This window comes from Poecile atricapillus, chromosome 27, assembly GCF_030490865.1.
Source record: "Poecile atricapillus isolate bPoeAtr1 chromosome 27, bPoeAtr1.hap1, whole genome shotgun sequence".
Lineage (NCBI taxonomy): Eukaryota > Metazoa > Chordata > Aves > Passeriformes > Paridae > Poecile > Poecile atricapillus.
In genome coordinates this window covers 5,380,807-5,393,889 of record NC_081275.1, presented here as the reverse complement: position 1 = coordinate 5,393,889, position 13,083 = coordinate 5,380,807, and the positions used below count along the sequence as shown (strand labels likewise).

At 48.5% G+C, this 13,083-nt stretch overlaps 1 long non-coding RNA gene across 1 annotated transcript; it reads left to right on the top strand.

The window, feature by feature from the left end:
- Nucleotides 1–4,643: 4,643 nt before the first annotated feature.
- LOC131588889 (uncharacterized) lies at nt 4,644–12,731 on the top strand. The gene is made up of 3 exons (XR_009279666.1): nt 4,644–4,782; nt 10,326–10,788; nt 12,247–12,731. It is a non-coding gene; the product is annotated as an uncharacterized LOC131588889 (long non-coding RNA).
- Nucleotides 12,732–13,083: the final 352 nt, after the last annotated feature.

The window sequence follows — 13,083 nt, the reverse complement described above, 5'->3', positions numbered from 1 at the left end:
GAATGGGTTTGCTGTCGGAGACTTCCCCATAGCTCTGTTTGAGCCAGGCCTGGGTTGCTCTGCAGGAGCCAGACAAGAGCCAGAGAGCCCAGGGGAAAGATCAGCACTGCTATGGGGGCACAGACTGGCAGGGGAGAAAAGCCCAGGGACTCCTTTGCTCCGGGGAAATTCCCAGCAGCAGCAGCTCAAGCTGTCTCAGCAGGAAAAACTTCCACAAGAGCACCAGAGCTCTGAGACTGTGCTGTGGGAAACGTGGGGCTGAGTCAGTGACAGAACCCAGCTCTGTGTGGGGACCTTGGAAACCTGGCTGTATCTGTTTGCACAAGTCCAGCCTGCTGGGGATAGGATGTTCTCTGCCCTGTGCCCAGCTAGAGCAGGACAGTGCTTTGCTCCCCTTGCACAGCCCAACGAGGGGATAACGGTGCTTGGTGTTCACCCTGCAGAGCACTTTGGGGGCCCTGCCCTCTCTCCTCCACGTGGATCGTGGAGTGTCCCAGTGAGCTCTTTCTTCTCCAGACAGGATGTGACCCACAAGATATGTACAATCACCAGGAACGTCTCAAGCCAAGGGGTTTTGCCCAAGTCCTGCACTCCAAGGGGAGATCAGGACCCCCCAAGACGGGGCAGTGCTGCAGCAGCTCCCCAGGCTCCAGAGAAGTGGCAGATCTGAGCTCCCCCCAGCCCCTCCGGACACCAACCGCACTGCGGGGCGCTGCCGCTGCACAGCTTCTCGCAGACCATCTGGATGCTCCTGCACGGGCTCTCGGGGCGGGGACGCTCCTGGCACAGGCAGCAGGCCACCTCCTCGGGCACTTGGCTAAAGACAAGAGGGGATTATTGGAGGAGAACCCAGCCACCCAATGCATGGCTCCGAGCCCAACTCAGGGAACACACGGATACCACACATGGGGCGTGTGCTTCAGTGTGTGCCACAGCTCTGGGAAAGCCCCCTCACTACTCCAGTGCAAAACTTTAGAAAGGGCATTTTATCCTGGAAACTGGAACTGCTCCCACAATACCACTTGACACAGAAATGCACCCGCCTTGACATCCAAGTTCCCTTTGAGAAACGTGCAGCAAGTCACCCGAAAGGTGAAATTCTGCCTCTGAATTCTGCCTCTGTGAGTTTGGGCAGGTTCCCAGAAGGAAACAGCAACTCTTGAGCTTCCTGGGCTCGTTGTGGTTTTGTGGCACAGGGATTTGTTCCCCAAGCAGAGCCCTTGTCCCAGCACTCAGGGCCTGCTGGCGCCTGGGGCTCAGTCCCACACACTCACAGGGTTTCCAAGCTCACTGTGGTCTGCAGGAGCAGCAGCAGCGTCTGCGGAGTCACTCGGGTGGCACTCAGGTCTCTGCAAGCATTGGAAAGAGCTCATGAAATTCTCCAGTGACACTGCCAGAACTCTGCTCGGAGAGCAAGCCCAGGGCCCTGCTGATCGTGGTGCTGTTGGCAGAGGCATCCACTTCTGCCTGATCAAAGAGAAGGCATTCTGGAGCCCAGCTTCTCTCAGCCTTGCCCTGCTCAAAACCAGGCCGTTGGAATCAGGAGGGCAATCCTGCAGCTCTCGTGGCAGACAGATGCCACCAGAAAGGACTGGCCTCTCCTGACCTTCCTGCTGCTCTCCCCGGAGGGCAGATCCAGCCCCTGAAGGAGGCAGCAGCCTCGAGCTGCTGGCATGAGTGCTCCAGCAGGAGTACAGTTCATTCCCAGAGCCCTGCGGCCATTCCACGGCCCCAGACGTGCATGAGCTCTGGTCCCTGAGAGTTTGTGTCGCACTTCCTGGCTTCCCCACTTTGCAGCTGGGGCCACAGCAGCACTGCTTGGCCTTTGCCTTGCTCTGCTGGAGCTGGAGCTGGGGGCACTTTTGTCTCCAGCAGACTCAGGCTGGGCAAGAGGGAGATTTGCTCGTGCACCTCTGCTGCTCTCCTGACAACAGGGCACTCGAGAGAGACACAGATCTCTGTTGATCTGCTCCAAAGGAGCCAATACTTACAGTAAGCTCACTGAGGGCAGCTTGAAGAAGGCAGCGTCAGCAATGACAGCCAGCGGGTTGTGGCTGAGGATCCTGAGAAACAAGAGAGCTCTGTCAGGGCTGATGGCAAGGACATGAGCTGGGTGTGCCGGGCACGAGGGGATGGCGCGGCCGGGATCAAGGAAGCCTTGCGGGAGATGAGCAGGGCAGGGGGAAGGGCCTTTCCAGCTGCTCGCTCCTGCTGCTCCCTGGCTGACATCCACAGGTGGTATCAAGACTTCCCAGAGGGCAAATCTGCTCTTGCCCACTGGCCCTGCACAGACCCTGCAGAGACTCGCCCTGCCGTGCCTTTAGCCTGGGTGCCACTTACAGCTCCTGGAGAAACTGCATCCCGTGCCAGGCCTGGAAAGTTCCGCTGCGGATCCGCGTGAGCCCATTCCCGGAGAGGTTTCTGGGGAAAGAGGAGGTCACACAAAGGTGTCAGGCCAGGCCTACAGGAAGAGGGGGAAAAGTGGGATCCCCTTGTAGGAAAGGTGCACATGAAAGGTGGAAGAGGGAGGAAACTGCTGCTTTTGTGGTGTTTGTAGCCTGCCCAGGAGGGCAAGTGAAGGGCACAAGTGCCGACTATTTCTGCTCCAGGATGCAGCCAAGGCTGCAAGAACTGGCTGCTCTGAAGGCTGCGTGTGGACAGCCCCGCTGGGGTCGGTGCCCCTGGCGTGGCCGTCCGGCCATGGGCACTGAGCTCTGCAGCTCAGCTGGCCTCTAAGCAGGGCACATTTGGGGACTGTTGGGAAAAGAACAGGAGCATTTTCCAACAGAGGAAGGGTGCCCAATGCAAAGACTGTGCTAAACACACCAGAAGGAACCTTTATCACTCACAGAAGCTTCAGGAAAGGCAGTGGCTCAAAAGCTCGTTCCTCAACGGACAGGATCTCATTGCAGGACAAATCCCTGTTCCAGTTAGAACAGCAAATGTCACTTCCACTTGCCCTGCCGCTTTTACTTGCCTCTGCTGCCTGGATCCCAGGAGGGACAAAGGCCACGTGCCCGCGGCTGGGCTGAGCAGCAGGGCCCCAGAGAGGGGCAGGCAGGAGCCCCCCACTATGGGCAGGGCCCGGTGCTTACAGGTGCTTCAGCAGGAACAGCCCCTCCAGGGAATGGCTCTTCACTACCCGCAGCTCGTTCTTCCTGAGCACTCTGCAAGGGGACGGACACAGGGACGTTGTGACAGTGGCTGCTGTCCAGCATCACCTGGGATTAGCCTGGGAAAATCTCCTGCAGCAGCTTGACTGAAGCATCTCTTTGGGTCACTGCAGGCATGGTCCCCACCCCTAGCCAGAGCAGTCACTTGCTCCCGGCCAGCTGAAGCTGACCACAGCTCCATCCCTGGACAAACAGACACAGGGACGGTGCCCTGGGCTGCAAGAGACGCGGTTCAGGGCATTTCTTGCCATGCTGGGAAGCTGTGGCCATTCACAGCCCTCCTTGCGGAGCAACACAACTTTGAATTCCAGTGAAAACGGTGGTGTGGGGCCTGATGCTCCAACCCCAGACCAAAGGATGGAAAATACCTAAACTGCTGACACTGGAAATGCTGCAAGGCACTTACAAGGTCTCAGTCCATGGGTAGTCTTTCCAGGCTTGCTTTCCAACAGCAGCAATGGAGTTTCCAGTGAAATCTCTGCAAAGAAGCAGAAGACCCAGCCCGTCCCCTCTCAGGAAAAGCCATTTCCCTGCCATTTGGCTGCTGAGCTGGAAGCAGACTTTGCCTGGAGAAGGCCCAGCATGTCCAGCCTGGCTTCACCCTCGTGCTGAGCCTGGGCCCCCAAACCCCCCTGTCTCCTGCCAGGGAGTCCCAAGGGTGTCCCACATGGGGTTTGCAGCAACAGGGGCCCGAGGAGGGGGAGCTGCAGGGCTCTGTGGGGCGGCAGGACTCACAGGACGGTGAGGGCCCGGCGGCGGCTGGCCGGGGGCACGGTGGCCAGGCCGGCGTGGCGGCAGTCCAGGCGCCCATGCCCTGGGCAGTGGCAGGGCTCTGGGCAGAGCTCTTTGGCCTCTCCTGGGGAGGGGGCCCCTGCCAGCAGCAGGGCCAGCAGGAGGCTGCCCCTCCTTATACCCCTATCCAAATTTAGGATCCACCCGACCCTAGGGGTTAGGTCTCAGAGGGGTCACAGCTGCCCCTCCCTATACCCCTTGCCAAATTTCGGGTCCACCCGACCCTAGGGGTTAGGTCTCAGAGGGGTTTCCAACTGCCCCTCCCTATACCCCTGTTGCCATTTGATTCAATAAACTGTATTATTAAGATAATAGCAAACCATAATAGTTAGCATTAGTTGACATTAGTAGTAGTTATGCTAAGGCTTGGTAGGCCGCATGTAACCTGCAGATGAACTGTATAGCAGATATTGCAATGTAAGCAGTGTAGCTAGGAGATAATCTAAAGAATGCACCTCTTGGCAAAACCTAAAGGTCAAAGAGATAATCGTACCAAGTAGTGAAAGAAATTAAGAAATTGTGATGATGAAGAAATCATGTAGAAAACATATAAAAACCCTGTGATTTTTCTGTGGAAGGGGGCTCTGTCTTTGGACGCTAGTCCACAGGCTCCCGGGCCCTCAATAAAGCACCGCATAAACGACTTTGGTTGTGTTTTCTTCGGATCGGGCAACAGTTGTTTTCTGGCGACCGCGGCAGGACTCCGAAGGTGACTGGGGCGGTTCGCGTTCTGATCCACTCCACGCCGGCACCGAGTGATTCTCGGGGAGTCATCGGCTCGTGCCCGACCCCCGCACCTGACGGACGACTGCAAAAGGTAAGCCCGAAGGTGCTTTATTTTTCTGGTTTTGGTTTGGGTGCCTGCTCATAAGACGAGGCGGCGATCCTCGCAGGGTTGGGCTAAGACGTCTGGTTGGTCTGGGAAGCCTAGGCGCCGGCTGTCAGACGCGGCGAAAGCTGCGCAGGTCCGGCACTTGCCCCTCGCGGCGTCGAGAAGTGGCAAGTTGGATTGGTCTGGTATTTATCTGGTATTTAGTCCCTTTTGTTTGCTGTATGAGGTTTGCTTAAATTTGTCAAACTTTAAATATTGATTGCGGTTTTGTATATTGCTGCTTATTGGTTGATACGATCGTTTGTTGAATTATTGTTTAGGTGTTCGTAAGTTGTTGCTGCTAAGAGTGAAACTACCTCAGTATTGAAGTGATTGTTGTGTGAGTGTCTGGTATGATTGATTCTGTTGGACTGTCAATATTGATTGTGGTTTTTATTGTTTCGTATATTGCTGCATATTGGTTGCTGCTATCGGTTACCGAGTTTTTGTACGGCTGTAAGTAAGGTTCAAAATGCCAAAGCACTGAAGTCTATGGTTCAGTCTAATAAAGGTATCCCAGAAAATACCCCGCTGGGATGTTTACTGAAGAGGTGGAAAAGTGAAGGGTTTTTCCAGGAGATGAGTAAGGATAAAATGATTGATTATTGTAATCATTGGTGGCCCGAATATAAGCGAGAAGGGCCGTCATGGCCAGAGAATGGTACTGTGGATTATGACACCATAAATTCGTTAATGCGCTATCTGGAGGAAAGTGAAAAATGGGATGAAATACAGTATTTAGACTTGTTTCATTTACTGCGCCGTAAAAAGGAATGGCAGACTGAGTGGGGAATAATGGTATTGGAGATGAAAGAATCTAAGTGTGGGGGTTTGTAAAGAAAGATCTAAATGTGTTCAGTGCTTAGCCTTAACCTCTCGACCAGAAGAGGATTTGTCTTTTATGGTGTCACCCGGTGCGCTTCCTGCTTCACCCCTTTCTGCTGTCTCAACCCCTCCTGCTGTCTCACCTCTTCCCTCTGTCTCACCCCATTCCTCTTTGTATCCACCGTTACCAGAAACCAGTACTGAGGAAGAGGATGAGGATGAGGAGGAGGAGGTGGCAAACATAACAGTAGTACCAGGGAATGCTAAGAAAGTTGTTATCCGACCTACAACCCCTTCCCCTGTTTCTCCCCAGAATCAGCGAAATACTCCGCTCGCGGCACAAACTAGACAGGGACGTAAAAAATACGGGGAATCCCAGCTTATTGCCCCTTTAAGGGAAGCTATGGGACCCCAAGGAGAGAAAGTGCTTGTGAAAGTGCCTTTCTCCCCAGGAGATCTGGTGATTTGGAAGCAGTCAGCAGGCAGTTACCGTGAGAATCCGGAGAGGGTGGCCCGGGTGGTCAAAATGATAATTAAAACCCAGAATCCAGATTGGAATGACATGCAGGTTTTGCTAGATACTTTGATGGATTCCACCGAAAAGGAGATGGTGTTACGGGCAATGAAAGAGCGTGCTCGAGGGATGATTAGGCTGCGTTGTACAGTAGAAACAGTAAATGACTTAGTTCTGAGCGATGATCCGGGGTGGGATCCAAACAGGGTCGGAGGAATAGAATCTATCAGGGTGTACCAGGAGTTGTTAGTAGAAGGAATCAGGACTGGGATGCCTAAGACACTAAACTGGTCAAAATTGTATTCAGTCAGGCAGGATAAGAATGAATCTCCTTCGGCGTTTTTGGAGAGACTTAAGGAAACTGCTAGACGCTTCACTGATTTGGAGATCGACAGTGAAGCAGGAAAATTGCAGCTTGCTTTAATCTTTTTGGGTCAGACACAGGAAGATATCCGCAGAAAACTGCAGAAGTTAGAAGGACAAGATACTCGGGACTTGGATAAAATGCTAGAAGTGGCTTGGAAAGTTTATAGTAACAGAGAAAAAGAAACGGCCAAGAAACAGCAGGCGAATATACTAGCTATAATGCAGCAAGCCAGTGAAAGGGGGGGAGGCAGAGGTGGTTTGGGGCGCGGTCGTGGTTTTGGACGTGGCAGGGCAGGATTCCAGAATGTTAAATTTGGAGGACGGGGGATGGCCCCTCCTGGTCCCCAGCAAGGAGGAATTGCTCCCAATCAATGCGCGTTCTGTCGTCAGATAAGACACTGGAAGAATGAGTGCCCAGTGAAAGCTGGACTGGGAGGAATGCCAGTGAATGGACCAACAGGTTACCCTGTGAATCCAGAAGGTGGCGCGCCCAAGCATTTGTACTGGGGAATTATCAGAATCAAAGCTGACTAGAACAGGACTTGAAGGTCAGGATTGATATTGATGGGAAAGAACAAGAGTTTATCGTGGATACGGGGGCAACGCATTCAGTTTTAAACAAAAAGTTAGGACCTATCAGCGATACTACCATACAGGTAGTGGGGGCAACGGGACAATTAGAAGAAAGACCCTTTTTACAACCATTAAATTTGAGATTTGGAGGAAAATAATTAGATCATCAGTTTTTGTATATGCCTAATTGCCCCAAGCCATTGCTTGGCAGAGATTTGTTGTCATCATTAAATGTCAGAATCATATTCGAAAATGGGAGGGTGAAATTAGAGGTTCCGGGAGAAGAAATTGCTAAATTGTTTGTAATAAAAGAAATTGATCCCTCTCCTATTCCTATTGAAGTAGATCAAGCTGTAGTACCTTGGGTATGGGAGTCGGGGAACCCAGGAAAATCAAAAGCTGCTCAGCCAGTGGTAGTAGAACTAAAAGAAGGAGCTCAGCCAGTGAGAATAAAACAATACCCAAAATCAAGTTAGGAGCTAAACAGGGTGTCGCTCCTTTGATAACTCAGTTTTTAGCACAAGGAATTTTGCAGGAATGTGAATCAGACTTTAACACTCCTATTTTTCCAGTCAGAAAACCCAATGGCAAGTATCGGCTAGTGCAGAATTTAAGGGCAATTAATAATATTACTAAAGACATTCACCCAGTGGTTGCCAATCCGTATACTCTATTAACATCTGTGTCGGAAAAATTTAAATGGTTCTCTGTTATTGATTTGAAAGATGCTTTCTTCTGCATCCTTCTGGCATTGGAAAGTAGGAAATATTTTGCATTTGAATGGGAGAGTCCTGATACTGGAAGAAAGAGACAGCTCACCTGGTCTCGATTGCCGCAAGGTTTCAAAAACAGCCCTATAATATTTGGAAATCAACTGGCAAAGGAATTGGAAGAGTGGAAGACTGCTGAGGTAAGAGAGTTACCTTCCTCTTATGTCATTCTCCAGTACGTGGATGATATCTTTTTAGCAACAGCAGAAAAAGGAATGTGTCTGAAATTGACTATTGCTCTGTTGAATATGCTGGGCCAAGCTGGCTACCGAGTGTCAGAAGAAAAAGCACAGCTAATAAAAGAAAGTGTAATATATTTGGGATGTGAAATCACCCAAGGCCAGAGACGGCTGGGAGTTAATCGAGTGGAAGCTATTTGTGCTATTCCCCTTCCCAGGAACCATCAAGAACTAAGGTCTTTTCTGGGAATGGTAGGGTGGTGCAGGCTGTGGATTCTGAATTTTGGACTTCTAGCTAAACCATTATATGAAGCTCTGAAAGAACCGCAGTTGAGCTGGAATCGACAGAGGAAAAAGGCCTTTGAAGACTTGAAACAAGCATTGAAGGAAGCTCCGGCATTAGGCCTTCCAGATTTAAACAAGGACTTTCAGTTGTATGTGAATGAGAGACAGAAATTGGCACTGGGAGTGCTAGCTCAGAGACTTGGTTCATGGAAACGCCCGGTAGGGTATTTTTCGAAGCAACTAGATACAGTAAGTGCTGGTTGGCCGTCATGCTTGCGGGCAGTTACGGCCACAGTGACCCTCATCCAGGAAGCCAGGAAATTGACTTTGGGAAGGAAAACAGAGGTATTTGTGCCTCACATGGTACTGGCAGTCTTGGAACAAAAGGGGGGTCACTGGCTTTCATCCAGCAGAATGCTGCAATACCAAGCAATTCTGAGAGAACAGGATGATGTGGATCTAAAAATGACTAATCATGTTAACCCAGCAGAATTTCTCCGCAGTGAGCAGGAAGAAGGAGAATTGGCACATGACTGCATGGAGGTGATTGAACAAGTGCATGCCAGCCGAATAGATTTGAAAGATGTTCCAATGGAAGATCCGGATTGGGAACTGTTTACCGACGGGTCCAGCTTTGTAGAAAATGGTACCAGGTATGCGGGATATGCAGTGGTAACAGTTACCACTGCAGTGGAAGCAAAGGCCTTGGTTCCTGGAACGTCAGCTCAGCAAGCTGAGATCATTGGACTCACTAGAGCCCTAATGTTAAGTTCCGGAAAGAAAGTGAATATATGGACTGATTCTAAATATGCTTTTGGGGTTGTGCACATTCATGGCGCCTTGTGGAAAGAACGAGGGTTATTGAACTCTCAAGGAACTACTATCAAATATAGAACTGAAATTCTAGCCTTACTAGATGCAGTACACCAACCTGAAAAGGTTGCAATAATGCATGTGAGAGGTCACCAGAAGGAAGAAGGAAAAATATATCGAGGAAATAAATTGGCTGATGTCACAGCACGAGAAGTGGCCAGAGAAGTGTGGACCCAAATGGCCCTGATACCCACTAAGGTGAGTCCTGTAACTCCACATTTGATTCAAGAACCGAAGTATTCCCCAGGTGACGAAAAACTAGCATCACTGCTGAAAGCGCAAAAGAATGCAACTGGATGGTATGTAACAGCCATGGGACAAGTTGTAGTTCCCACCCGGATTATGAAAGCCATCTTAGAGACTGAACATAATAAATGCCATTGGGGAGCAGAGGCATTGGTAAAATTTCTAAAAAGAGAAGTAATTTCTAACCAGATGTTAACATTGGCAAAACGGGTGAATGCCATGTGTCCAACTTGTTTGAAGAATAACCCAATAGTTAGGAAACAGATCCAGTTGGGGAAATTACACAGTGGGACCAGAACCAGGAAATTACTGGCAAGTAGATTTTTCAGAATTACCGAAAGCACAGAACTTTAAGTATCTTTTAGTGTATGTGTGCACTTTTTCAGGATGGCCTGAGGCCTTTCCTTGTCGCACCAATCAGGCAAAGGAAGTAGTCAAAACACTGTTGAAGGAAGTCATTCCAAGATTTGGGGTACCGTTAGGACTATCATCAGATAGAGGCCCACACTTTACAGCAGGAATAGTGCAAGAGGTGGCCAGGATGTTAGACATATCTTGGGACTTACACACCCCTTGGCGACCTCAATCGAGTGGTCAGGTAGAGCGAATGAATCAAACAATTAAGGGACAAATTAAGAAAATTTGCCAAGAGGCAAAGATACAGTGGCCACAGGCACTGCCACTGGCATTGCTTAGAATCAGAATCAAACCCAGGGAGCGAGTGGGAGTCAGTCCATATGAAATTCTATATGGAAAACCATACCATGCTAATGTGTTAAAAGGAGATTTGCACGTGCAGGGTGATCAGACAATATTTGGTTACATCATGTCACTAAACAAAACTCTTAATGCTTTAAGGGGAACCTTGCAGTGGAATCGACCTATGCCACTGGAGAATCCGGTGCATGACATTCAACCAGGAGACCAAGTGTACGTGAAGAATTGGTCCACCCACCCCTTGAAGGAGGCATGGGACGGGCCCCGTCAAGTGATCCTGACAACTTACACTGCAGTAAAGGTCGAAGGAATCGACTCATGGATCCATTACACCCGAGTCAAGAAAGTCCCTGTACAATGGGAGACTCAGCTAGTCTCTCCAACACGGATGATCTTTCGCGGAAAGTAGCCTTTTTGATTATATTGTTACTGGTAATGACGAAACCAATTCTTGTTAACGGTTCTATTGTAGTTGCAGTTACCAAACCAGTGGAAAGGATGGATGTGAACCTGACCTATGACCAGAAAACTGAAGTCCAGAATGTGCAAGCAACCTGGAAGAAAGGTGCTGATTATCCAGAAGCAAATATTGTCACAGTTTGGGGTAAGGATGCACAAAAGACCAGGCCTACTTACATAGTATCCCTAACAGGAAAGAAGCATAGAGAGCTGAGAGATACAGAAGTAGCAGTACATCAAAGTCACGAACAAGAGAATTTAGTAGTAGGATTGATTAGAGATTTTGGGAAAGTCCAAAATGTGTCCCGAATTACAGCATGCTTGCCCCTCCCACAAGCAGCAGGAGAACCAATTCCGTGGGGAATAATTCCCATTCCATTACTACCTGAGACAGCAGACAACACATCTGCAGTATGTCAAAAGACTGTCCAAAAGGTAGTTGTCCGACCTGAAGAAGATTGTATGAAACTGCCCAACAGCCAATTTACCTGTATAAGAGGGTTTAATGGTGTAGGGTGGTGTAGTTATGATGAGTTACAAGATTGCCAAAATATTACGAGCCAAACTACATTGTGGGATGATTGGAAAACCGTATGGGGTCCGAGTTTATTAGAACATTATAGCTATATTGGAGCAGTAGACTGGTGTATACAATGGACAGGAAGTAAAAATCAAACCCCGGAAGAAGTCTATAGAACAGGGACCTCTACAAGAGAAATTATAGCAGCTAAGGAAAATTGGAGTTGTACTAAAGTCATTACATGTGATACCCCTGAAAGCCAAATTAGCCTGGCTCCTCTTAGAGTACTACTGAAGTGGGGATGTGAATGCAGAAGATTTAATCATACAATTACAGGAGAAGCATCCAGAAACAGTGGAATCAGACGAGCTGTAAGTTGTAGAGTTACTACTATCAAAAGTCCAGGAAATTTAGTCTGGGTAATGGGACATGGACAATGGACTACACATATTCCTATAGATGGGCCGGTAACACAAATCACTCTAGGAATCCCCACTCTCTGCCCCCTGTGGAAACAATCAAAATTAAAACCCAACCGGAAGAAAAGAGAAGTAGATGCATTCACTGAGTTAGAAAATGAGTGGCACGAGCCAGATGGTGGAGTTAAATTTGGATGGGCTTTAGAATCACTATTTGCACCTGTAGCCTCTTATAGGAACAGAGAAATGCTATACAAATTGCTAGGGCAAACTGAGAGATTAGCAGCAGCCACAAAGAAAGGATTTAAAGACATGAATCTGCAATTACAAGCCACATCCCCAATGACTTTACAGAACAGGATGGCACTGGATATGCTATTATTAAAAGAGCATGGTGTGTGTCAGTATCTAACAAGGAAAATTGACCATTGCTGCATCCATATTCCAAATATGACCATTGAAGTAGAAAAAGATATTTCTCAATTGGAAACGATTGGATCCAAAGCAAAAGAAATTGAAAAAGAAGCACAACATAATTGGATCGGAGCTATATTTGAGTCCTTAGGACTTCAGGTTTCTGGATGGGTTTCATCAATAGTACAGTACATTCTGTTATTTGCAGTTTTGTTATTAATCATTTGGTTAGCCTATAAGTGTGTTCTAGGAGTCATCGAAAAGGAAACAAGACGCACCAGAAGAGTGATAAAAGCCTTGGCAAGAACCAATGAGATACGCCTCAATGAAATACGCTGACCTCCTCTGAAGTATGAAGATGTCGTTGGGCAAGATAATCCAGCATTTGAAAGAACCAACGATAACTAAGAGTTGAGCATTCTTGCAGAAGATTGAAGAATGCTCAAAAGGGGGGAATTGTTGCCATTTGATTCAATAAACTGTATTATTAAGATAATAGCAAACCATAATAGTTAGCATTAGTTGACATTAGTAGTAGTTATGCTAAGGCTTGGTAGGCCGCATGTAACCTGCAGATGAACTGTATAGCAGATATTGCAATGTAAGCAGTGTAGCTAGGAGATAATCTAAAGAATGCACCTCTTGGCAAAACCTAAAGGTCAAAGAGATAATCGTACCAAGTAGTGAAAGAAATTAAGAAATTGTGATGATGAAGAAATCATGTAGAAAACATATAAAAACCCTGTGATTTTTCTGTGGAAGGGGGCTCTGTCTTTGGACGCTAGTCCACAGGCTCCCAGGCCCTCAATAAAGCACCGCATAAATGACTTCGGTTGTTTGTGTTTTCTTCGGATCGGGCAACACCCCTATCCAAATTTAGGGTCCACCTGAGAGGAATGACAGGTTTGTCTTTACAAACAAGCTGTGGGTCAGTTGATAAGATGTAGCTATCAGTGAGAGATGACAGAAACAATGGGATGGATTCCAGTAGAAGATCAAAGGGGCACTAACAGAACACTATGAATTCTATAAAAATTAAGAAGGGATTATGCATTGTGGGGGGGGGGGGAAGGTATCGCCGCCGGTA